The 26,170-nt window shown below is 30.3% G+C and overlaps 1 protein-coding gene across 6 annotated transcripts in view; it reads left to right on the forward strand.

Moving 5' to 3' along the window:
• Positions 1 to 26,170, forward strand: part of LOC124426670 (coiled-coil domain-containing protein 137) — a 52,362-nt gene that overhangs the window by 14,087 nt on the left and 12,105 nt on the right. For 3 of the 6 annotated variants that reach the window (XR_006942780.1, XR_006942778.1, XR_006942779.1), the window contains exon 5: positions 16,209 to 16,498. The gene's annotated coding sequence lies outside the window, so the exon portion shown is untranslated. Of the gene's footprint in view, positions 1 to 16,208; positions 16,499 to 16,572; positions 16,839 to 26,170 lie in introns of those variants that run through there. The other 3 variants (XR_006942781.1, XR_006942782.1, XR_006942783.1) reach the window with 3 other exon arrangements.

Here is a 26,170-nt window from a genome sequence, read left to right on the forward strand (position 1 = left end):
ATAATCTATCGATAAAAATAAATTATCTATCATATCTGTCGATAAATATAAATCATCTGAAAAGAATTAATGATCAAGTTATGAGAACTTATGAACGTATGCAAAAAAGAGAAATAAATTATTGAAATGAAAGAGGCCACATAATCTCGTTCATTATAATAAAATAATTTCGTTCAGTAATTTATTTTTTTTTCCTTTCTCTTCTTTCTTTTTTCTTTTTATCTTTTATTTTTTTTTTTTGTAGGTTTATTACAATATAAAGTAATTTTTCGAAAAATTTTATCTAAAAAAATTAAAAATTAAAAAAAAAAAGAAAGAAAAGAAAAGAAAAAGAAACGAAGAAAACAAAAAAATTTGTCATAACATTTCGATTTTCTTTTCTTACAAACGATATATGTATAATTAATGAACACCATAGTAGTAGTATCGTTGAAGGGGTGGGGGTAAGTCAAATGACGAGCCAGTAGAAGGGATAGCGCGAAGTTAGGAAGCCGCGTGCGCGCGCCTCTCTCGAGTCAGTGAGCAACGAGCTCTCGTAGCGTGAGTATTGTTGTGTCGCGACTGTCCTTTAATATCGTTCGACCACGTGCGTGGATTTTCTTTCTAAACAGTTAATACAATACCCGACATTAATATATATATATATATATGTATGTATGTATGTATGTATATATATATGTATATATCTATCTATGCTATGCGTTAAAATTTTGATTTTGAAATTTGTCAACATCTCTCTTCTATTCAAAATTTGTCGATTATTTCATCCATTGAACTCAGATACCAGCTCCTAGGAGAAAACGGATTTTCCTCCGTCACTACGGAAGAAAGGATCGCGTGACCGAAAAACGGATCGAAACTTATTACGATTCAAATCGAATCTCAAATCATATTATATCGAGGTAGGTATGTTACATTTTTTTTTTTTCATTCTGTTTCTTTTATATCTTCTTTTTCTTTCTTTCTTTTATGTTTTTTCTCCCCCTTTTTTTTTCTTTCCTTTTTCCTTCTTCATCTCTCCATGCGATATATCATATATATATATATATATATATATATATATATATAGTTGTTGAATATTGAACTATCGCGGGCGTGTATGAGAGCGTTCGATGGGATTCGATGAAAATTTTAGATTGGTATTCAGGAATCACAAGGAAAGGCGAATGGGTCACTGAAATATTTACGGAATCGATCAAGCTGCGTTTAAGAAGAAGAGAATGATCGGATGGCATAGGTGCTCAGCTTCTTTCTGATTTGATTGAAATTGAAGTCGTTTTTGTTTAAATTAAAAATCAGATTTTATATAACGTAAGAAAAGTTTGAAATTATATGTACATACCGTATCTACGTACATACATAGCAGCTTTTTCTTGTTCGTTGACTTGAGAGAAACGGCAAGAAAGTTTATTCCATTAGCTGCTCTCGAGCCGCTGTGGCAAAGAAATCCGATGCAAAGAAACGTCGAGCTTTTAACAGTTAATATTGTTTCTACTATACTCGCACTGTCTTGCGAAGGAAAGTGCTGTTCCTCGTGGTGTAATCGTCTATTCTATTCTTCTCGTATTTGAACGCACACAAGGACGACATCAACTTTCGTCCTTAGTCGATAGGATTATTTTTTTTTTTCTTTATTTTTCTTTTTCTTTGAAAGCTGAAGAAGAACTAAGAAAGGATTAACGCTTTTTATTCGAAGGATACAACGACGAAAAAATTTTAATTTTTATTTTGAAAACATTCAAATACATTTTACGATCAAAATCAAGTCATCAAATTATTCATTTGTATTGTTTATCATTGACATTGTTTAATGTATTTATTAGATAATTAATAAAAATATATGATACATTGTATAGCCATTTAATCGTCAAATAGGATATAGATGAGTGTATAATTAAAAAATGTTAATCTGTGTTACATATAAGTAAAAAAAAGTCTATCGCTATAATAAGGAAAATAATTCATTTTGTTTTAGCTTGAAAATAATTTTCTTTTGTCTTTTTTTTTTTTTCATTTCATTAATACCATTTTCATTGTATTGATTTATTATTTATTTATTAATTAAAAATTCGAATGCTATGTGTTTCTCTTATTGTTTCCATAAAAAATCTCGAAGTAAAGCCTCGTTCATGATCAATATAATTTTGTGTAATAGTTTGTGGGTGTAAATTTTTTGTTCTCTTATATAATATTGTTTTAAAGCAAACTACGATAACAGACCCAAAATAATTCATTTTAAACAAAGTAAACATCCAGCGGTCTTTAATATTGTTACATTCGAGTTTCTAATATTTGTATACGATGATATTCTATAGATTACTCTTTCGAAGCGTTTGTTTTGGGGGAAAACTCTTTGGTGAAGTCAAGCAATGAGGAATTGGGAAATAGTTGCACTGGAAGTAGACTATTTGGTTGTCGTTTCATCTTCCGGTTTGTTTAATTAAACAATAGCCATTGACGGAAATGGAGCGAGAAGATCGTTCGACTCCCTCCTTCCTCCTCCTCCTCCTCCTCCTCCTCCTCCTTTTTCCCTCGCTATTCTCTTTATATGTATTCTCCAGTTAGATTACTGTTACTGACAAAAATGGAGATACGGATATAAGATGACAAAAGGGATTACGAATGATCTTTATGTAATTAATTTATGATACTTCTCTCTTACGTGATAGTACATCCTCGTATGTCATTAAATATAAATCTTTATATATTCTCGAATATTTGTTGTAATAATTAAGAAATCATTATGGATTTGATATAATACGAGTGGTATAAAGAGTTTTGAAGAAACTGAGAAAGAGAGAGGGAGAGAGGGAAGGAAAACTGTGTGGGTGGTATTTTCAGGGCCGATAACGGTCGTACGGACGAAAATTCACAGTGAGCGCTTTTGAATATAGATACGACATCAAAAATAGTTCCAGTTGGCTCAAGTTCTTGAACAGTATTACACTTCTCTTTATTTTTTTTGTTTTTTTTTGTTTTTTAATTTACAACAAGAAGATGGTTTTTCTTGTTACTTTCTTTTTTTTTATTTTTATTTTATTATCTTTTTCTTTTCTTTTCTTTTTTTTTGACATTTACAACTATGATAAATCAAGAAATTTTTTAAATTGTGGAATATACGGATAAAAATATTTGTTGCTTTTTTTTTTTTTTTTTTTTTTTTTTACTATATATATAACGAAAATTGTCCAGGCAATTTACAAAGTTAATCGAGGATGTTATTCTTCTTGGTTTTATATTTTTTTATATTTTGTTCTTTATTTTTATTTTTTTTTTTTCATCACGAAAAACTACTAGTCGACTTTGTTACCATTCGTCACCTAGCATGAAGAGAAAACTTTTGAACGAGCCGACTAGATTAATTATTAAAATCGATTAAAACGATTTACGGTACTTGTTTTCCAACATAGAGGCGAGCATGCTCGTTTTGTATAAATATATCGCGATATTGGTGGGCACTACGTTTCTTTTTTTTCTTTTTTTCCTTTCGTTCTTTCATGGAAAATACTATGAGAGAGGTGGAGGAGGAGGGGCAGAGGGTGTTCCATAACGCACGTTCCTATTAAGTTTATATTTGTTTTCCGACAATTCCACGATACAAAAGTTAACTTTTCAAACATTTTTTTGAAAATTTCAGGATTTAAGATGGAATTCATTGAGTTTAACGTTTCCTATCTACGATGAATATTCACGCTATCAAGATTTGTGGAACTTTATCAAAAAATAAATATTACGATTTAAAAGAAAAAAAAAAAAAAGAAAAAAAAGAAAAAAAATTGTCAAAATATTAAAATCTAAAATTTAGATACTAATGCATATTTTTATTTGTAACCGGAGTCAGTTCAACGAAGATATTTCATTTCTAAAATATTTTATATCATAAGAAATACGGATACTCGACGATATTACGATCCTCTTGAATTATTTCAAACGTTATTCGATCGTTTCAATTCCGAAAAAAAAGGGAGAAAGAAAAAAGAAAAAGAAAGAAAAAGAAAATAGAACATAAAATTAGATAAAAATACAAATTATTCAAAGTATAATTATCGAATATGTAGCGCGAACATATTAAAAATAACAATGCGTTCAATAATAATTTCTTTTTTTTCTTTCTCTTGAAAAAAAATGTATATATATATATATATATGTGTATGTGTGTGTGTGTGTGTGTGTGTGTGTGTGTGTATATATTTTTGATATCACTGAAAGAATTCATATAACGTCGAGAACTTTATAACGGAAAATTTCCGTTCATATTTAATATAGATCTAAGATATAGATATTGGAAATAAGCTCTTCATATTTCAAGCAACTTGTATGCGTTGCATTTGTTCATTCTAATATCGGCGAGCAGTGGGTGGACGAGATAAGACCTAATCAAGGAGATGCGGTTTTATCCATGGCAAACGAAGACACACTGCGACTCGTTCAGAAAAGAAGAGACAGACAAGAGAGAGAGAGAGAGAGAGAGAGAGAGAGAGAAAGAAATAGGTGCAAAGAGAGAAAGATCGAGAGAGAAAGAGAGAGAAGGCTTGACGGAAAATACGTGCCTGACATAACAAAAGAAGTTTAAATTTACTCTGAAAGAATCCTCGCGGTTTATCGTTGCAATTTTATCTTGGCCTTTGACAAAGGTTATCTCTCTTTATCTCACTCTTTCTCTTTCTTTCTTTCTCTCTTTTTCTCTTTCTCCTTCTCTTCCTTCTCACTCTCTCTCTCTCTCTCTCTCTCTCTCTCTCTCTCTCTCTCTCTCTCTCTCTCTCTCTCTCTCTCTTTCTGCTCTGGTCTGCTCTGCTCTGCTCTGTCTCTCTGTCTGTCTCAGCGATTAAATGAATTTGATTGTGCTCTTTACAGAATTTTATCCGTACATTTTCACTCTTCTTTCTCTTACTTTCCGTATGTAATCCAGGTGGAATGAGTTTCTTTCAAAAGATTTAATTTGTAGAAATCGATGATTTTTTCTTTTTTCTTTTGAAAAAAATTAAAAAGAAAGAAAGAAAAAAATAAAAAACAGAGTATTAAACGAAGTTATTCGTTAATTTTCTACCGTATCCATATTTACTCTTATCATTTCGTAATTTTTTTTATCTACGAAAAAATGAAGAAAACAAGAAGGAAAAGAAAAAACGGCTACTAATTACAACACGTACGTGTTTGCCTTTGAAACGATTATCGTAACACAATAACGTCGGTTCAGTATATTTTAAGTGAAACATTTATATATAAAAAAATTCATATTATAAAAAAAGAAGAAAAAAAAAAAAAGAAAAAAAAAAGAAAAAAGATAATTGTCAGTCGCGTACTTTTGAAACAACCGTTAAAGTCACTGAAATTTTCCGATCGTTCGTTTCGAAACTGTCAAGTAAAGTTATAATCGCGTTACGTTAGATGGCCCATAGAAAAGTTCGAGGAATACGAGATTCGTTCGACGTCTCGTCATCGACATAGAAAAAAATTTCTTGATCCTTTTTGGTATTGATCGTGATACTGTATGTGAAATTGAAAGTACATAGATCGATTAATATGTAATATGTATACTCGTGTGATTTCTTGTTTAGCATTGGTTGTTTGCAATGAATTAAAAAAAAGAAAAAAAAAAGGGAGAGATCAAAATGTACACTCGTCTGATTTTCTGTTTAGCACGTTATTTGTAATGAATGAAAAAGAAAAAAAAAAGCAAAACAAAACAAAACAGAGAAAGAAAAAGAAAAAAAAATGTATTTTTTCATCTAACCGTTCAGTTACGTGAATTGATGAAAAATCAGAAAGCGATTGTCGCGTTGAATTTAATTGGTTACAAACATAAAGAAACAGAAGAGAGGAGGATGAAAGAAGAAAATTCAAAGGTTGCCTTGTCGGAGTTATCGGGGTAAATTGAAATGACACGCTTTTGTTTACGATTAATTAAAGGAGATTCCCATTTGTAAAGCTAACCAAAGGTCGAGTACCAATTTGCACTTCTCCTACATACTCCATCGTCATTGGTCTGCCCTGAGTATCACTCGACAAACCTATCGGGTTTTCTTTTGACTATTTTTTTTTTTTTTCCTTTTTTTTTTTCCATTTATATGTATATACATTTTCATACTTTTCTTTCGAAGCACTCGAAGATACGAATCTTTGTTTTTTTTTCCTCTCCATAATTCGTTAATATTTTACGTATTCATTATTACCAATTGTTTTCATATTGCTGTGTCATTGAAATGAATAATTAACCGACTATCATTGTTCCTGTTTCTTTTTTTTTTTTGTTTTTAAATATTGCCGGTTATTTTAGAACAGCCATTATCAAATAAATTTACGATGCATAACGATGTTACATATATGCATATAGAAAACAAGTGCACATTTGTTACGAAGTGCATATTTTTTATTCGTTTTTCACATAAAAGAAAAGACAAAAAATCAATCCATCAATAAAACATATTTTGCCGTTGCTATAAACATTGAATGTTATTTGTTTTCTTTTTTCTTTCTTTTTTTTTGCACAAGCGGGAGAGTGTGGGTCGTTAAAAAAGAAAGAAAAAAAGAAAGAAAAATAAAAAAAAAAATAATAAAGAAAAAGTAAATCAAGTTTAATAAATGCCTATCCGAATACTATTTTATTCGACTATAAATATAAACTTATTCGTTATCTCGAAGTCGAAACGCTTCGACGAGGGAGAATTATTGAACGGAAGTTGTAAACGTACGACGATGATTCGTTCTCCATATTTTTATGTTTTTTGCTTCGTTGCTCGTGTTCTCTCTGTGTTACCTTGGTCGTCATAAAATGATGGCTCTTCCGCGGAACGGATGACGTGCGCGTAATTAGACGACTTTCGATAATCGATGAAACGACGTTGGATCGAGATAATTTAAGAGGTCAAGAGCGTCCTGTTTAAAATGACGTTATTAAACCTGTTAATCAGGAGATATAGATTTCCGATCGGTCAACTTATGGATATGTATGTACACATATCGTATTTAAATAATTAACGAATTATCCAAAAATAAGAATTGAAAAATACCTAGAACAATAATTAGAGAGAAATATGATTCTATTTATTTTTTTCTAACGAAAGATATTAAATGTTAATCGATTAAATCGCTTTAAACGTTTCATTATTAAATTCATCGATGAAATTAATTTCATTTATTATTTAAACATCGCCTGATGTTCTTTTTTATTTATTATACAATGCAAATGAAATTTTATTGATTTAATTTAATCTAGACGAAGTCTATAAAAACGTTATTTATCCATCGATTCTTTTTGAATTTTACTCACTCGCTCGTGAAATGATTTTATTTTTATTTATAACAAGTTCCTTATGCAAATTAAACGTTAACGTAATAAACGTAATAAATGAAATAAAACAAAATAAAGGAAAAAAAAAGAAAAATTACTCCCTATCTCTTCATTGATATATTATATTATACGGGTTATGGAAGGGTTTAATGAAAATGTCACTTTGCTTTTACTACTTTTTTAGTTTGCATTGAAGTTTTACTTATCGTATACCGAGTGGATAGGTAAAGGAATAAATAAATATGATATTTTTGTAGAAATATTTGAGGAGATGCGCGTTCTTATAAAACGGGAAGCGTGTCTAGGAAAAAGACAATTTTGAAAGGGACAAGATTGTGTTGTCGCCGGCTGGCGAAGACTAGGCGAAGTAAGGCGGGAAATTCGAATCTTACGGTCGATGGAAATTGGTAAGGAAAAAAATAGTATGTGAGAAAGAGAGAAAGAAAGAGAGGGAAAAAGAGAGAGAGAGAAAGAGAGAAGGGTGCGTCGTAAAGCGTTATGGCAGACGGCACGCAACGCCACACCGTATGTACATCGTGTTATTATCCCCGCCTATGCGATTCTTCGTTCTTATTTCTTTTTTTTTCCCACTTATTTTTCTTTATTTTTTTCTTTTCCCTTGAGAAAGAGAAGAAAAAGAAGTATGTTCGGCAATAAACTTGGGTGTTTTCTCGCAAAGAAAATTGCACGCATACGTCGACACGCTAAAAGTAATCTCAAGGACGGGACAAAGAAGAAGAAGAAGAAGAAGAAGAAGAAGAAGAAGAAGAAGAAGAAGAAGAAGAAGAAATAAAGGGGGGACGTGGTACCTTTCGCAATCGAGTTTAAACGTAGATTAAGAGGAGTACTGCCAATTAATGATGATTAGGTAGTAGTAGTAGTAGTAGTAGTTGCGATTAGAAATATCCGTGACTAACTTTCGCCGCTTCTCTTTCATTTCGTTTTGTTTCATTTTAATTCTTTTTTCCTTTTCCTTTCTTCCTCTTTCTTTTTTCTTTCTTTCTTTTATTTTTTTTTTGTCTTTTCTCTGCAATTATCCTATCGATTTGTTTGATTATGAGATATATCTTGTATTTAATATAATTTGATATTAATTATAAATATTAACACCGGCATAATTTACGAGAGATCTCCCAGTTGACATATTTCTGTATGTATGACACACGTTGATGGTAACAATTAATTATGCGGTAATTAATAGTTCCTTTTTTTTCCTTTTTTCTTTTTTCTTTTTTCTTTTTCAAATCGAAAATAATTACGAAATATAGGAATATTTAAAGCGTGTAAAAATGGGCGTGTAAAAGTAGAAATATCTTCGATAAAACTATAATCATTCTTTTTTTCGTTTGATCTATCATTTAAGAAAACGAATGAAAACAATCCGTTGTTCTTATAGGCAAATATCATCTTTACAGTAAATTATATATTATAGCGTCTATTATAGATATCTATGATTTATGTTGGTTAAGAGTGCTCTTTAAACGTTGTCATCGTATATTTTCTACGAATATCCTTAATTATCGCATTTCGAAGCGATTAAACACGATTTCAAAACCTTTTAAATTCTCTGCGTTGGTCGTTGAGATTGCAACAGAGGAACAAGTTTTTCCTTTGATATTTTATTTCTATCGTGGAGAAACGAAAATGGTACTAATCTAAGATATGATCATTTTTCGTTCGGTCGATCAAATAATAATAATAATAATAACAATAATAATAATAATAATAATAATAATAATAATAATAATAATAATAATAATAATAATAATAATAATAAAGAAAGCCCAACGAAATTTATTAAGAGATAATATCTTAATATCTCTGACATTAGCAACAAAAAATCGTATCCAATTTATTTTATATTCCCAATGTTTTGAATTTTTAAGAAATATTTTGTGTGTGTGTGTATATATATATATGTGTGAAGTACATGAAGAATAAAAACGGAATTACCGTTTTCTTTCTTTTTTCTTCTACCATTGACAAATTCACTGTAATATCAAAGAAGTTAATAATTTAATATAATTTTAAATATTTTTGAATTAAATCTAGGCTTGATTTTTTTTTTGTAGAGATACAAATGAAACAATCATATCTAGAAAATGTATAGATTAAAAGTAAAAAAAAATTTTTTATATATCATTTTTAATTCAACATTTTCTTCGTATAACAGATTAATTTCTTAATATCCGTTTAAAAGTTAAAAGGAATTTTTGTTTATCCGAAAAAAAGTTCATTTAATTTTGATAGACCATTGTTTTAATTATTTTTGCGATATATTAATTGCACGTGTGACGTGTTCTTATTAATTTATATAATAAGCTAACACGTAATACTATAGTTTTGTCTGTATTCAGGAACATTATAGGATTGGTATTAACTCATAATTGTGGAAAATGACGTGACAAGTCGAACGGATGGTTAGTAACCGTATGAGTCATTCGTGCAATCAACAAACGTTCTCGATTTATCTTATTTTCGTGTGATTCTACTACGTTACAGCTTTGAGCACACACACGTTCGTTCTTCGAACATTTGGATAACATTACCATCGCATTATTTCTTCACGTTTATTCTCCTTTCTAGATTCGATAAGAGCACTGGGATTCTTTCGCAATATTGTTACACATCGATATATATATATACGCAGTCTATCTAGCTATTATTCAAAGAAAGAGATAATATTCCTTCCTTTTATTTGGTTTTCTTATTTTATTTTTTATTATTATTATTATTATTTTTTTTTTTTCATACCCATTGTTCTCCATATTTCTAAAATTTTATTTAATCCGAGTTAATAATAAGTAAAACGATTGAAAGTAATTCGAATGAGAAATAAAATAAATAGAAAGATTTATTGATCGGTTATCAAAATAATAGCTGAATATGACGTAAAATCAATTAGGAAATATTAAAAATTGTAAGAAGAGATATATGTATGTATGTATTTTAAATGTGATATACTTTGTAAAAATTTGTGATATTTTTCATATTTTTTTTTTTTTTTTTTTTTTTTTTTTATTATATAGGATAATGCAAAGTAAGTGGAAGATGGACCTTTTCATATTGGACATGAAATTATAATTTGAATGTCGTGTTTTTTACATGACGAAGTCGTAATTTTGTTTTGCTGCGTATACATCTGATTTTTCTTTTCTCATTTTCCTTTACGTTTCTTTTTTTTTTTGTAATTCGCGATTGGCAATGAAATCGTAGATTTATTTTTTCACGTATTTATATAAATAAACAAAATACACCTACACACATACACACACGGACACACACGTACATACACATATAATGGTTACGTATTTACATGGAAATTCGACTTATTACATTAGATCTGAGTTATGCCATATTTGTTATTACTATTCGCGATATAATAATTCTCGTTAAAATTTTTCTCCCAATGAATATTGATTATAATTTTTTCCCCATTTCCTATTTTTTTATTTCACTGTTAAAGAACATTGCTCGCAGTTATTTAACTCTTTGTACTCTTCCACTCGGTCGTATCCAACGTGACACAGTATTTAATTAGTAGACCAAAGCAGTATGGAACATCATTATTTATTCGAAAATTATATCGAAAGTATATAAGAGTCATATTTTCTCGGAAATTATTTCAGTTGGCAATTTGAATTCGTCGTTAAATAAGTATTGTTAAAATGAGACATCGGGTATCGACTATCTAATGGTAAAAAGAGAGAACTTTTTATTAATTAGATACAACGTTACGTGACGAGATGAGTGTAATAAGAGTCAAAGGTTAATTGGGTACGGTAATTGAGCGATATCATACGTTCGTTATAAGTTCACGTAGATTAAAATTCTTTAGAAGAAAAAAAAAAAAAGAAAAAAAGAAAAAGAAAAAGATTAAAAAAAAAAAAAAAAGTTAGTGTTACATCCGAAGGATAGCTGATTTATCGTGAAGGTTTGTCGTACGTGTGGCCTTTCGAAGAAAAATACTCCTACGATAAGGGGGTCTACGCTTACGTAAAAGCATGGAATCTCGAAGATCGAGGAATCGCAAGCGAAAGCTCTTTCTTCTCGACTTGAGAATCCTTCGTTCGCTCGCTCGCGGCGTCGTCGGTTTGTTTTTCCTTCTCTTTCTCCTCTTTCTTTCTTTTAAGAAAAGCTACCGACGTTGACATCGGGTAAACTTTCTTGGCTAGATAGACCATTTCTAAAAGAGAGATCGCGAAAGCGGTGGAAGGAGGAATGCGATAAAGAGAGAAAGAAAAAGAGAGAGAGAGAGAGAGAGAGAGTAAGAGAAAGGAGAAGAGGATGGATAGCTTCCGAACAAACACACGCGCGACTCTTCGAATCAAAGCGCGAAATCGACAGTTCGAAGCGTTCGTTATTAGCACCAACGAATTTGAATGTCGTCGATATTCCGCGAGAGGACTGCTTCTGTTTTAGAGTTAATGAAAGTCAAATTATCACGAATAACGACGACTCTCCTCGTTCCTACGTTATCACGATAACGACAGATCGATAGAACTTTTTCGAGAGAATATTTTGCGCCTTTTCATAGATACTTTTTATATCATTTCCTTATTAAATTGAAACATTGTAGATATATCGTATCTATATACCAGTAATATATATATATATATATATATATATATATATATATCCCAATGAAAAATGTCCATTAGGATTATTATAAAATCTAGTAATTTTTTTTTTCTTTTTTTTAATTGGGGAAATTCTTAGAGTGAAGTCTTTATCATAAATTCATTAATTTTGGGTTAAGAGGAGATATAAAAGGACTGACAATTCTTCTAAAAATTTTCAATGGCAAACAGCCGTCAAGTGGAAATGTCATTTGAAAGATCTTTTGATTTTGTCTTTGCAATAATACTTTTTCCTTTGTCGAATAAATAATTTTCCGAGAGGAATATCTTTCGAAGTTTCAGGGTGAAAACAATCTTTATTTTATTAAATATTCAAAATGCGTATCGTAAACCTTCTACAAGTAATAAAGTCTTTGTTCAATGTTACGTCGAACATTTTACGGTATATCCGGTGTTATTAAATGTTCAAAACGTATATCGCCGACCTCCAACCAGTAATAAAGTCTTTGCTCAGTGTTACGTTGAACATATTGCAGTATATCCGATGTATTTCGGCGAATTTGTGGGCAGGTAACAAAATGGTTGATCTCATTATTTTCACTCGCATTATTTGATCAAATGGTCGTAATTTAATTTTATTTAATATTATATTTCTTCATTTATCATAGAAAGCATTGAAATTGATATGAATATATATATATCGAAGGAAGAAATGTTATTCCTACGTTACACAGTTTCAATACGGCAGTTTTAAAACCAGCATTTTCTTGATTATTCACACTCTTGGATACTTTTTGTTTTCCACAAGGTATATTTCTAATCCATAATACACACACACACATATATATATATATATATATATATATATATATACCATCCAACCGGTCAAAGAATGTCGTGAGATTACACCGGATGTACTGCAAAAAGGTGTAATATTGAGCAAAGACTAAATTATTACTTGAAGTTAACGACGATATGCATTTTGAATATTTAATAAAATAAAAGTTGTTTTTAATCTGAAACTTTGAAATGGATTTTTCTTTTTTCTTTTTTTTTTCAGAAAGTTATTCAGTCGAGATTAATTAAGCAAAAAAGAAAAAAAAAAGTAGCACCATTAAAAGATCTTTCAAACGATATGCCACTTGACACGTGTTTGTCATTTAAGATAATCGATAGGGTTGCCACTCAACTTACGAGGTTTGACTCAAAGTGAGTGAATTTATTACGATAAGGATCTGTTTTCTCTTGAAAAGAAAATTGATCTGCCTTGGGGTTTCTCGGGGAGAAAAAAAAGAAAAAAAGAAAAAAAAAAGAAGAAATCGCTAGATCTCGTAAGAATAATCCTGGTCGACACTTTTCGTTAGATGCATGTGTTTTAAATTGAGTCATTTGATCGATCGATCGATCGAGAAGTCGAGAAGTCGTACAATTATTAAAGAATATATCGATCAAACAGATCTCTCAATTCTTATAAAATGAAATTAATGTAGATAAAGTGACTTTTCTAAAGAAATTTATAAGTGGTAAAATTCGTAAATCGTTGTGATTGCTTTTCGTGTGTCATAGAGACGATCGGTTTATTAACTTCAAAAGTTAACTTGATAAACTCGTAAGAACATTTCGTATTGGTAGAAGCTAAAGACGACGTAGACGTCAACTTCTAGGATATTCAATTTTGACATTGAGTAAAACGCAGAGAAAGGAGAAAAGATTAGCTGTCTTTATCCGACAAGTTGTAATTAGCTCGCAGTGTTATGTAGGTCTTTAATTCGTTGGTCAAGTTCAAACTTTCTTGTAATATCTCAAAGCAGATGTACAAAGATTTCTTACTTATTGACCTTTTGAGAATAATTTTTTCAAAAGAATAACGATAACACGAATATTATCGATTACGAAAGAAAACACGAGAAATGCTTTTTTTTTCAATAATTCAGTCGTTTTTTTTTATAATAAAGATAATTATATTTATTGAAACGATGATTAATAATAATCATATATACATATTTCAAAGTATGATCGATTAATAAGAATCAACGATACTTATGAATAATCTTTATAAATAATGTTATATAAACCATTCAAGTCACTTAAGTTATATAAAATCTAAATATCTAATTATCTCAAAAAGTATTTTCTTATGAAAATATTTAACATGAATAATCGTCATAACATAGATCAGACCAAACGAGATGATAACTTTGAATGATATGTATTAATTAATGGACATTGTATAATGTTTACGTCTCTTTGCGATTCTTTTATCTCTCTCTCTCTCCCTCTCTCCCTCTCTCTCCCTCTCTCTCTCTCTCTCTCTCTCTCTCTCTCTTTCTTTCTCTCTATTTTGAATTGGAGTTTTAACTTTTTAATTAGTTGAGAATCTTATATATATATATATATATACATATATATATACATATATATATGTATCCTATTAAATTAAAACTAAACAACATTCGATGATTCTTGAACTTATTTATATTAACATAGACTGTTTGATTATTAATACTACATATAGTAATAGCACTATCGGATATCATTGTAGATTTACAATCATACTATTCGTCGATGGTTTCAAATCGAAAGATTTATAAAATTGAACAATAATTAAATCAACCGATAATTCTTGTTTACGTAATGCAGTCGAAAGATATCGACTAGTGAATTTCCATTTTAATTACGTGAATCCACATATACGTGCGTGTAATTAACAGAAATTTTAGTAGAAATCGGAGATGTTCCTCCAGTAGCGAGGTCAAAGGAGGGGAGGGGGAGTTAGTAACACGTGCCGAGATTCTATAAAATGTTAAACTAACGATTTAATTACACATCGCAATTATTCTCTCGAATTATCGAACACATGTGCTTTCGTTGCTGGAGGGCCAATCTAAACTGAAACTTTTTGCTCGACAAAAAGTGACACCTTTTTTCTTTCTTTCTTTCTTTTTTATTTTTTTTTTGTTTTTTCTCTTTTTCTTTTCTATTTTGTTTTATTTTTTTTTCTCTTTGCTTCGCGATTTCGCCGAAGAATTCTAATTGAAATAGAAGTATCCGTGTATATATGTTTGTATTATGAATGTACATAATATATAAGTATCTATATGCGTATATCTAAAGTACATCGTCTGAGAGTACATTTACACTTTCCAACTCGAGCTCGAAAGTATTTTCTACCATTCACGAAGCGTTAACCTTTCAAGAAATGCCTCGAAACAGATTAATCGAGGATAATCGTTCACTGTATTCATTATTTCTCTGTTTAAATTTATATAACTCGGTCTAAGATAGATCGATTTTAATGATATTAACGCGATCACAATAAGATAAATAAATCTATGAGATTTGTATATTCTTTCGTTATAAAAATTTCTTGAAAAAAATTGTAAAAATTTTCCTTCTGTATTTTCCTTCTCTTTTTTTTCTGTTCTGTTCTGTTCTTTCTTTTTTTTTTTTATCGGTGCTACATTGAAAAATTATTTTCCTTTTTTTCTTTTTATTTTATTTTTTCACATACATCTCACACGACATATAAATGAAGAAAGCACAAAAAACTTAATCATAGTAATCGAATATTAATTTCTATGAATGAGTGTACTTAGATATGTACATCGAATTGTTAAGTGTTAGTTGCCGCGTGTTACACGGCAAATCTCAACTCTCTTATGAATTACACTTCGATTAATATAGTACTGTCGATTTGTCGTTAATAAGCTTAAAGCTAGTACATTGCATGGCGCATATAAATACGTAGTTGGTTCGTCGAATAAATCGACTGAAAGCTTTTCCCTTTCATCGTTTTCCTCCGATTTTCCAGGCTCCAAATTCCAATTCTATGACAATATTCGTGAACACATATAATATTATGTACTTTTAAAACAATACCGAGAGTAATTGTTATATCTATTTTTCGTTTTAAATAAAATATCTTTTTTTCGTTTTAAATAAAGTCAAGTTTGTATTAATTAAAAAAAACAAAAAGCAAAATATTTTTTATTTTCTACCTGAAACATTAATTTGTTGAGAATTTTACAAATAATAAAATCTCTTATTTCTAATTAATTTTCATTGGAACAATGTTTATAATTACGTTAACATTGTGAATCAATATTATAGGAATTAATTATAGGAATTAATTAGAAATTATAGAAATTAATTTATTACAATATTTATTTTTTTACATTGTTTATATATATATATAAATTAGAAAATATATAAATTCTTTGAATTTTAATTCGTAAGAGATAAATCAAAGATAGACTTATCCATTGTTTTAGAATTATTATTAGAATGCACGTTGTGATTTAATTAATCAATGTTTTGCGTTATTTGAAATTTTTCAGATTCAAAGCTGAGAGACGGGACAAGCTCAGATCCGCTACCGGTGGTAAGAAGGAGACCGGCAAAAAATTTGCGCGCGCGCACACACAGAGGTGATGTCGAAGATGATATTCTATTAACAAACAAGCGTGGATATTAACCGATTGTCGAAGCGAAGTGTATTAACGTTTTATTAACGCCATGTAAGCACTTCTTCGCTACTCTTACGGCCTACGCAGAAAAGGAAATACTATGACGATGGAGGAGGAACAACGGCGGCCATCTTTGCGTGACAAACGAAAAATTATTAACGGTAAGTATGAATGTCTAACAATAACGAACAACTTTGTTATTTTATTGCACGCTTTTGTCCAATAAAAACAACAGATCTTCTATCGCATCATGTAGGAGTACTGGATAAGAAGCAGGCAGGTACTTACTTACATCGTTTGAAGAATCGATTTGTCCACTTTTTTCGTCTCGATTTCTTGCCGGTCACGTTAATTTTTCAAAGAAAAGATCTTAAAGGAAACGTCGATCAAAATTCTCGTACAATCGATGAGATGGAATAAAGATTAGATAAAAAAAAAAAAAAGAAAAAAAAAGAAAAAAGAAAAGAAAAGAAGAAATAAAAAAGAAATGCAAAGAAAGAATACACTCGGTTCCTTTTTTTTTTTCTTTTTCTTTTTCTCCCTTTTTTTACCCTAGAAAAGTTCTTGAATATTCATGAGGTGTAGCTCGTGTAAACCTTCGCGAGCTCGCAGAGCCGGTGCATTTGGAAACATAAAAAATTCCTATCCCCATCAGCGTTGCTCAAAATTCCGTTGAAGTGCTCCCAGTTTTCTCCAACATACGTGAATCATCTACAATAACGATTCCTTGATACACATTGTACAGGATGTGTGTCCTCGTAATTTGTCGTATTAATTGATAATTTATTTACTGTTTATATCTACACTGTATATTTCGATATATTTCGAATAAAAGCATCGGTAACAAGGTATCGGCGAGAGAATCGAGTGCGGTTTCGAAAATCGTGAATCGTATTCATTGTGTGCTTCGAAAATGGCGCAGATTCGATGTTTTCGCATAAAAGCGTAAGTATCGACGTAGACGTAGCGTGAAATTGGAAAGCAAACGAATGCGTGATAATCGATGCGACAAATGAAAACTGTGCTTGTTCGACCTACTGAATATAAGTGGTAGTGAGAGTGGAATATACATTTTGTGTATGAACAAATCATGTGCATGAGTGTGTGCCTATGATTCAGAACCATCTAGTATTCCTTTTATATATTTCCTGCGTTTATTTCAGCCTTATTTTTTCTCTCTCTCTTTTTGTTACTCTGTTTTTTTTTTGTTATTTGATATTTCCGTTTCTCTTTTACTCAATATTGGCGGTGTAAATAACTATATATTCATACATACATACATACATACGTACATGTGTATGTGTATATTTATCATTAAACTTAAATTTTCATAATGAACGAATTTTGTTTAAAGAATTTCTATGGACTTTGAGCTCTTATAAATTTTTTCCTTTTCTTTTTGTTCTGTTTTATTTATTTATTTATTTATTTATTTATTTATTTATTCTTTTTTTTTTTTAAACGATCGAAATGACCTTACCTTACCTTATTCAAACGAATTTCCTTATCCAAGGTGAAGAGTCATCATCTACTTAGTATTCACCTTCATGGACATCTATAATTTGTATTCTATTTGCACTTTTCTATTTTATACTTTTCCACGACAGTCGCGGAACATAACGACCGAGTAATCTATCCGTCTATTTATAGATGACCGTCTGATAGTACTGTACTACCAGTCGATTTTGAAACGTCGTTCGCCACAAAAGGTGGTTAACCTGAACCCTTTTTTCATTATTGAATAAAACGTTATTTGTAGTATACCAAGAGATGATAATCCGCCTTTGTATTTCAGTTTTTGCAATTTGTGTCGGAAAATAAAGTAACAAGTTTCTTATAATCGAAAACATACATACATACATACATACATACATAAATACATACATACATACATACATACATACATACATACATACATACATACATACATACATACATACATACATACATACATACATACATACATACATACATACATATATATATATTTATATCCATATAACATGGTATATAATAATATATATGTCTATATATTTTTTTTTTAGGACAATTATTTTTTTTTACATTATGATAAAAAATAACTGAAATTGGTACGACGCAAAGATTTTATATATTTTGAAAATAAAACAAAAATATTATACTAAACTAAAGAATTATTCTAATGGTATAGAAATTAGTTGATAAACTAAACGTAGTAGAAATATTTTTCAAACGCACATAACATAATCTTATCTACAAGTTAAACATACGTATTCGTTTTAAAAAGTCCAAAAAAAAAAGAAAAGAAAAAGAAGAAGAAAAAAAAAGAATATTTCTCCAAGTTCTGTTAAAACATATTTTAACAGAAATTATTTGAAATCATTATTTAAAATTTCAAATATCAAATTTCGAATGTATTTTGTGATTGACTCTATATACCGATGGATCATTTGATATTAATTTACTCAGGTGGTTCGAAAGAAAAAGAATGTCGTATGTTCGTTGATAGCAATACTTTTCTTAGGACAATTGAAAAAAGAAAGAGAAATTAAAAGAGAGAGAGAGAAAAAGAGACAGAGAGAAAGAAAGAGAGAGAGAGTGAGAGAGAGAGAGAAAAAGAGACAGTGAGAAAGAAAGAGAGAGAGAGAGAGAGAGAAAGAGAAAAACTTGACCTTGAGAAAAAAGAGTCAGTCTTTCCTTCGTTTGAGTTCAATCGTCATTCGAATCGTAATTACGTATCGTGAAGCATACGTAATGTATGTATAGCAACATATCCGCTGCACGAAGCTGCTTTAAGAAGAGAACGTATAGACGATTGGCACGAGGCTATGCTCCTCTTGCATAATCCTCATGCGCATGTCCGTGCATAAGAACACGTTACTTTGTACCTTGCACGCGGAACGCATCGGCAACCTTTAACTTTCTTGCTCGAAGGCAAAAAAAAAAAAGAAAAAAAGAAAAGGAAGAGAAGAGGAGGAGATGGAAAAGAAGAAGCTCGAACAAAGGCAAGCCTTTCTTCGTCGTATGAGAATCGATTCGAGTCAGTACGATTACTCTTATCCCTCATTCTCCTTTTCTTCCTCTTCGATCGTGAAGAGAAGAAGAGTTCTCTCGTTGACCCCTTAAACCGAGGTTAAAGGAAAAGAAATTTTCGATTCTTCTTGGTTTACTTTGAAAAGAGATACCTCAGACCCTGGCTATTCTCTTTCGATTTACTCCATTTCGAAAATTTCTTTGTACGGCAAAATGAAGAAAGTTAATACATTTATTGCCAAACGTCGAACATTATTTGATCCTTTATATTTATTCATATAAACATGATCAACGTGACTTACGCAATATCTGATTTTACATATGAGTTTATAGAAATCTTAAATTATTAGGTGATTTTTAATGATTTTATATTGACATTGATCGATATGAATTTAACGAATTTGTTATATATTTTATAATGGGAAAAGGAAAGCATTTTAATGTACTTGTCAATGTGCTAAATGTTTAATTATTCATTATTCATTAAATATATGCGCATATTAGACTGCGATAATCAATGATGATGAAAGGATATCAGATATAGGCAGATATAAAAATATATAAAATATATATAATGAATTCTATTACGATTTTAGGATTTACTTTTGTATTTTCTCTTTCATTTTATTTTTATTTTCCTCTCTCTCTCTCTTCCTTTCTTTTTTTTTAGTTTCTCTTTTAATTATGAGATATTAGCTTGTACAACTAGCTTTGGAAGTAAACACGTTAACATAGAATACTATTCCCGCGGGATTTATCGTCGACGTTGAAATATTCATCGAGAGAGGACAAAGAGAAAGAGGAGACAGAGAGAACTATTCTCGGTCTATTTATCGGTTCGTCGCACGACGACACGCCTCGACGTGCCTAACGACTTTTCTATCTTTCCATCCTCCTCAACTCGCCTCGACTCGCTGTCATTTCGGAGATACCCTCTCCGTAGCGCGAGTTTGCGGAAAGCGAGAAAACGAGAACGAATAAGTCGGCCGTGAGAATCTTGTCGACGTTGAAGAGCAAATAGAATCGGATTTCCCGTCTCTTCCATTCTTACCATTTTCCCCGCCCTTCAAAGTTCCTTATTTCTTTCTAGCGAATCAACTTGTTGAACGTCGATCAATCGGTCCATTTTAAAATTAATTATATATATAATTTTTCGAATGTTTATTTTCGATCTATTTGTAATATAATTTGTGTTATTATTTTTATTTTTATTCTTGTTATTGTTATTATTATTATTATTATTATTATTATTTGCAAGGCGCTTGAAAAAGTTTATATACATGTTAAATATATAATAAATTTTATTCGATTAATAGTAAAGAAAAAAAGAAAAAAAAGTAAGTATATATATATATTCATTTTAATTAAAAATATCCGGCATCATTTTTCTACAATCTTTTGCCACTTTAAAGGATTATTGTCTGATCTTGTTATTTCTAAAAAAAAAAAAAAAAAACATCTTTTGAGACAATGAAATTATCTACTCATTTTCGAATTTCTCGGTATTATCAAATCATATTGTATCGGACAAGCGAATTGTCTTATCAGATCAGATCGATCAAAATAAATGAACATCAGAACGATGGACAATGTCCGACAAGTAATAAAGTGATTACTGAAAAATATTTCCTCTAATAAGGTTTCTAACATCTCCAATTAGATGTAATGAACGTTAATGTTTTCGATTTTAACTCTAATTATGGTTTTCTTTTTTTTTTTTTTTTCTTTTTGTTTTCGTTCTTTTACTAGCAGCAGCAATACGAGGTTTAGTATTATCTGACTGATGCAGTTTGATCGATCAGTTGATACAGAATCCATTTACTTATCTTCTAAATTTTCTCCCCATTGATTTCAACCGCCGAGAGAAACGGTTGATGCATTAACTCCAAGTTTAACTCAGCAAGCTCTTCCAATGATTGAGGAGGGGGATCTTTATCAAGAATTTCTTCTTGCAATTCATCGTTCTCAAATTCTTTCGATCTTCTAGAACGCACTTTGTCATTAACGTCCATTTCACCATTTCTACAAATCTTTTAAATCTCTCCTCGCACACGTCGGCGATTACAATCGTTCTCTTCGTAGATTTTCACGGATGATTCGTTTTGTATTGCGCCGTGATCTTTTTCTTTTTTCTTTTTTCTTTTTTTTACTGATTAAAAATAAAAAGAAACAGCATACAAGTGGCATAGATATGCACTTTATCGAGGTTTCACTTTTACCTATAATCGAAATGATATTGCGTTGTTACTTAAGATGCCGTAAATAAATTTTTAATTCGTGATTATGCGTCTTCTTAAATTTATAAAGGAAAAAAAAAAGAAAAAAAAAGAAAAGAAAAAAGAAAGCTCCCAGTAACTTCCACTTATTTACAATCCGACGAATTTTTAGAAGTACATGATATTTCTCTTCTGATCGTTAAAAACGGTGTAAATCAATATTCTTAGTTTTACGGAAAAACGTTTTTAATAATTATAAAGTGGAATGTAAAATCGAGGATTACATCTTAGATAAGAAAAGTTGATAACATATTGTCTCGTTTTATTGGATGTCAAAAAAAAGAAATGTACGTCATTATTTTATTTATTTTATTTTTTGAAAATGACGACTTATTTTAATCAAAATTTTTAATTTTACTTATATTTATTTGATTATACAATTGAACGTTCGCAGGATTACGTTATTATACGTAATAATATAAATCATAGAGTAGCACTTTAAATAGTATAAGTGTACTTATATTATACTTAGAATTAAAATCAGGGACAAAATAAAATAATTCAACTTATATATCGATTTTTTTTTGTCATTATATTGTATTTTTGACATATACTGGACCCGTCGATCAAAGATTTCTTTCTGATTTTTCTACTTTTTTTGTTCTTTTTTTCTTCTTTTTTTATGTATATATATATATATTTACAAAATCAAATTTAAAATCGACGATGAAATTATGATCTTTCAAAATTTATTATCTCTCAATTCTCGTCACATTGAAATAAATACTTTTTATATACATGTAACAAAAGTAAATTATTATTCGTAACAAATGAAAATTTCTTTCGATCTGATAGTAATAGATAAATGTATAATGCATATGCGAAAGTATATCTATAGTTTATCATGATGTCATCGTATCGTCATTTCTAAATGTAAAAGGAACTTTCGTATATAATTAATCGTTCTTCTGTAATAGGAGATTTTTTTTTTCTTCTCTTATAACGTATAAAATACTTTTCCCTTCACTCTTTATCTTTTTTCCCCCATCAAAACTGTAAAAGAAAAGGAAAGAAATTCTATCGAACGTCGTTGTTGAAAAGTTGATCTCGACGGTGACAGAAGGTATCTCTTTCCCTTCGTCCCTCTCTCTCTCTCTCTCTCTCTCTCCCTCTCTCTCTCTCTCTTTCTATCCTCTCTCCTCAGGAATTTAACTCGGATGCTGTTTTTTCGCAGAGTTCCTTAGTATTTCAATGAATCTCACGCTCCCGAAGCTTTCGTGACTCCCACAGGATACTTTTTCTCTTTTCTTCTTACGCGAAGCTCTTAAGGGATTAGTATGTACTTTGTGTTCTTTGCTTTTTATCTTTCTCTCTCTCTCTCTCTCTCTCTCTCTCTCTCTCTCTTTCTCTCTTTCTCTCTTTTTCTCTCTCTCCTCCCTTTATTTTCCATGAACCAGGTGGATCAAATCAAAGATGCATCTCGCCGTCCTTTCAACTTTCGTCATTTCGTAGATTTACTAAAGAACATCCGGTCTTTTCTGTTTTTTTCTTCCCTTTTTTTATATTATTTTCTTTTTTTTTGTTTTTTTTTGTTTTTTTTTTTTCTAAAGCGCACAAACGAGTTGAAAATGGATGGAAGTTTTTTTCTTATCTTATCAAATTAACGACGACATTTGAAAATATTATAAAGAACGACGATAGCAACGGGGACTTAATAAGGATTTTAAAGATCAAGAGTCGATCCGACTCCGAAAAATGCATTTACACCTGTTGAATGATTTTACGATGCCTTCTTCTATTTTCTCTCTCTCTCTCTCTCTCTCTCTCTCTCTCTCTCTCTCATATTCGCGACGTCTCGTTTATTTATTTCTTTTTTTTCTTTCCTTCTTTGTTTCTTTTTCTTTCTTTATTGCTTTCTTTTCCCACGTGACCGACCGACGACGAGAATTGACCTTCAAGATAATCGTCAATTTAAACGAAGAATTTTCACTTTTCAAATGGAAATCTTTAGAACGAATCGAATTGATTCGCCCTGCTAAATTTGCTAATACTTTTGTTTTTTTTGTTTTGTTTTTGTTTTTTTTCTTTCGTTCTTTTCGTTTTCTTTTTCTGTCTACTCGTTTCTCTCTCTCTCTCTCTCTCTCTCTCTCTCTCTCTTTTATCAAGAAGCACGTCGTAATCGAAGATAGAGGGAGGAAAAAGAGAGAGAAAGAAAAAAGGATTCGTTCGTGCGGAAGTGTCACGCGTGAGCATTAAGAATTCCGTGAGCGAAGAGAAAGCGGCCGTAAATCTTGGGATAGATGGAGCAAGTACCTTACGTTTGAACTTTAGACATTATTTGCATAAATATAATGGCAATACGCGTCTATGAATAAAGGGGAATCTATATTCTCTATATTCTATCATGGATTGCTGAAGCTTGAAACGTATAGTATGTTTAGTCCATACGACAGATATCAATCGTGGTGTTAATATCTCTTTTCAATGAAGAAACATTTCTTCCCATCCTGTGGTCATCCTTTCACCGGAAAGGTAGAAAAAGATAGATAGATTGATAAGAAGATTGATAGATCAAATTTATTATGCTGTAAGTTAATGACCCATGCAGGTTATTCATACCGGTACGAGGAATTCAAACGTAAACCAGTTTATAGGATATAAAAAAAGGCATAAAATATAAAAATTTTAACGAATACGTTGTTGTTATTGTTGTTGTTGTTGTTGTTATTATTATTATTATTGTTATTGTTATTATTATTTTTCTTCTTATTATTATTATTCTTATATACGATATTTTTATCGACAGGCATTTAAATCGAACAATAGTATAATTAGTGATCGCAAAAAGTGATTGTAACTAATCTGATTTTTCTTTTCTTTTTTTCTTTTTAACGACATGGAATAACATTGCAGATAAATGAATTTATATTCTTTAACGAACAAAAAAAAAGATAAATAAATTGCAAGGTAAAAGTAAAAGTAAAGTTTAACGCTTAAAAATGGAAGAATTAAAAAAGATTTATACGTTTCTTGTTCTTTCCTCAATGAATAGATTAATAAATCATTCGAAAGAAATTTCTTTTAAAACTTAATATAGATGGGTGTGGATTGATTTACGAAGGAAAAAAAAAAGAAAAAGAAAAGAAAAGAAAAAGAAAGAAGAAGGAGCAAAAAGATGAAAAAGGAAAAGAAAAATTAAACTCCCATCTCTCGAAACTCGTTTCGATTACGCTCAATCGTTGTTATCTCATGTCTTGCTAAAACCAGTCTTCGATTTTTTTTTCGACTGCAAAAGATATTTTCACTTTTCTAAACGGTCATTGCACGTAGTTATAAATACATACAGACTTATAAGATACACACGAGAAAGAGGAATGAGAAGAAGAAGAAGAAGAAGAAGAAGAAGAAGTAGTAGTAGTAGTAGTAGTAGTAGTAGTAGTAGAAGAAGAAGTAGTATTAGTAAGTAATAGTAGTGGTAATAGTAGTAGTAGTAGAAGACGAAGAAGGAAGAGAAAAAATACGAAGAACCAGCTTCGTTGCCGCTGCAGGCTAGTTTCGCTTTCCTTCGGAAACCTGTCTATAGAATCTTTTTAAAAGACGAACGAACGTTCGTGGTTTGGCTTCGAGTCGAGTCGAGTCGAGTCGAGTCAAGTCGAATCGAGTCGAATCAAGTCGAATCGTATCGACATCGAAGAAAACTATCTGGAAAGGCGGCACGGCTTCGTATGTAATTAAGAAATTCTATACTTTAAGTTATATAATACACCGATGGAATATTGACATTTGATTAAAATAATGTAAATATTTTTTTATAAAATTTTAAATACAATAGTAGTACTACCAGTAGTAATAATAGTAGTATCAGTAATGGTAGAAGTAGTAGTTCGTAATTATGTATGTTTTTTTATTTTTTTTTTTTTTTTCAAACACACGCTTACGATCATTTACGATCAGTCGTTCGCAGTAAATCTTTTTTCTTTTCTTTTCTTTTGTTCTTTTTTTTCTTTTTTTTTCTGCCTTTTTTTCTTTTTTTTTTTTTTTTTTTTTACATCTTAACGCCTGAAATAAGGAATGTAGATACATACTTACGATAGTAAAGTCATTAATTTGTTTATTTAAAAAAATTAATTACCAACTTTATATTGAAATTTATGACCGTCCGTTCGTCTGCGAACGACATCCTTTCTCCGTCGAGTAATGATAGACTGCATTGTTGTTGTATCATCGGATCCGAAGCTTCACAGATAGCATAGAGTTAAGCATCGTAGGCATCATTTTCTAGATTATAGATAATCATCGACGACAGGATTGAATATTTTCTGTTAAATATATTACGTAAACTCGATGGAAATTTTCGTAATAAGAAAAAAAGAAGAAGAGAAAAGAAAAAGATACGAAAAAAAAAAACAAAAACAAAAAAAGAACAAAAAAAGAAACAAACGATATTTCATTTATGTGAATAAAAATCGTTAATTTCTATTACATTGAAACGTTAAATATTTATTGATAAGTAATTTCTTGTTGATAATAATTTTGACATCGTGCCAAAATATGTACATTGGATATGTCTCTCTCTTTCTTTTTCTCTCTTTTTCTCTCTCTCTC

This window comes from Vespa crabro, chromosome 9 (assembly GCF_910589235.1).
Source record: "Vespa crabro chromosome 9, iyVesCrab1.2, whole genome shotgun sequence".
NCBI classification, from domain to species: domain Eukaryota; kingdom Metazoa; phylum Arthropoda; class Insecta; order Hymenoptera; family Vespidae; genus Vespa; species Vespa crabro.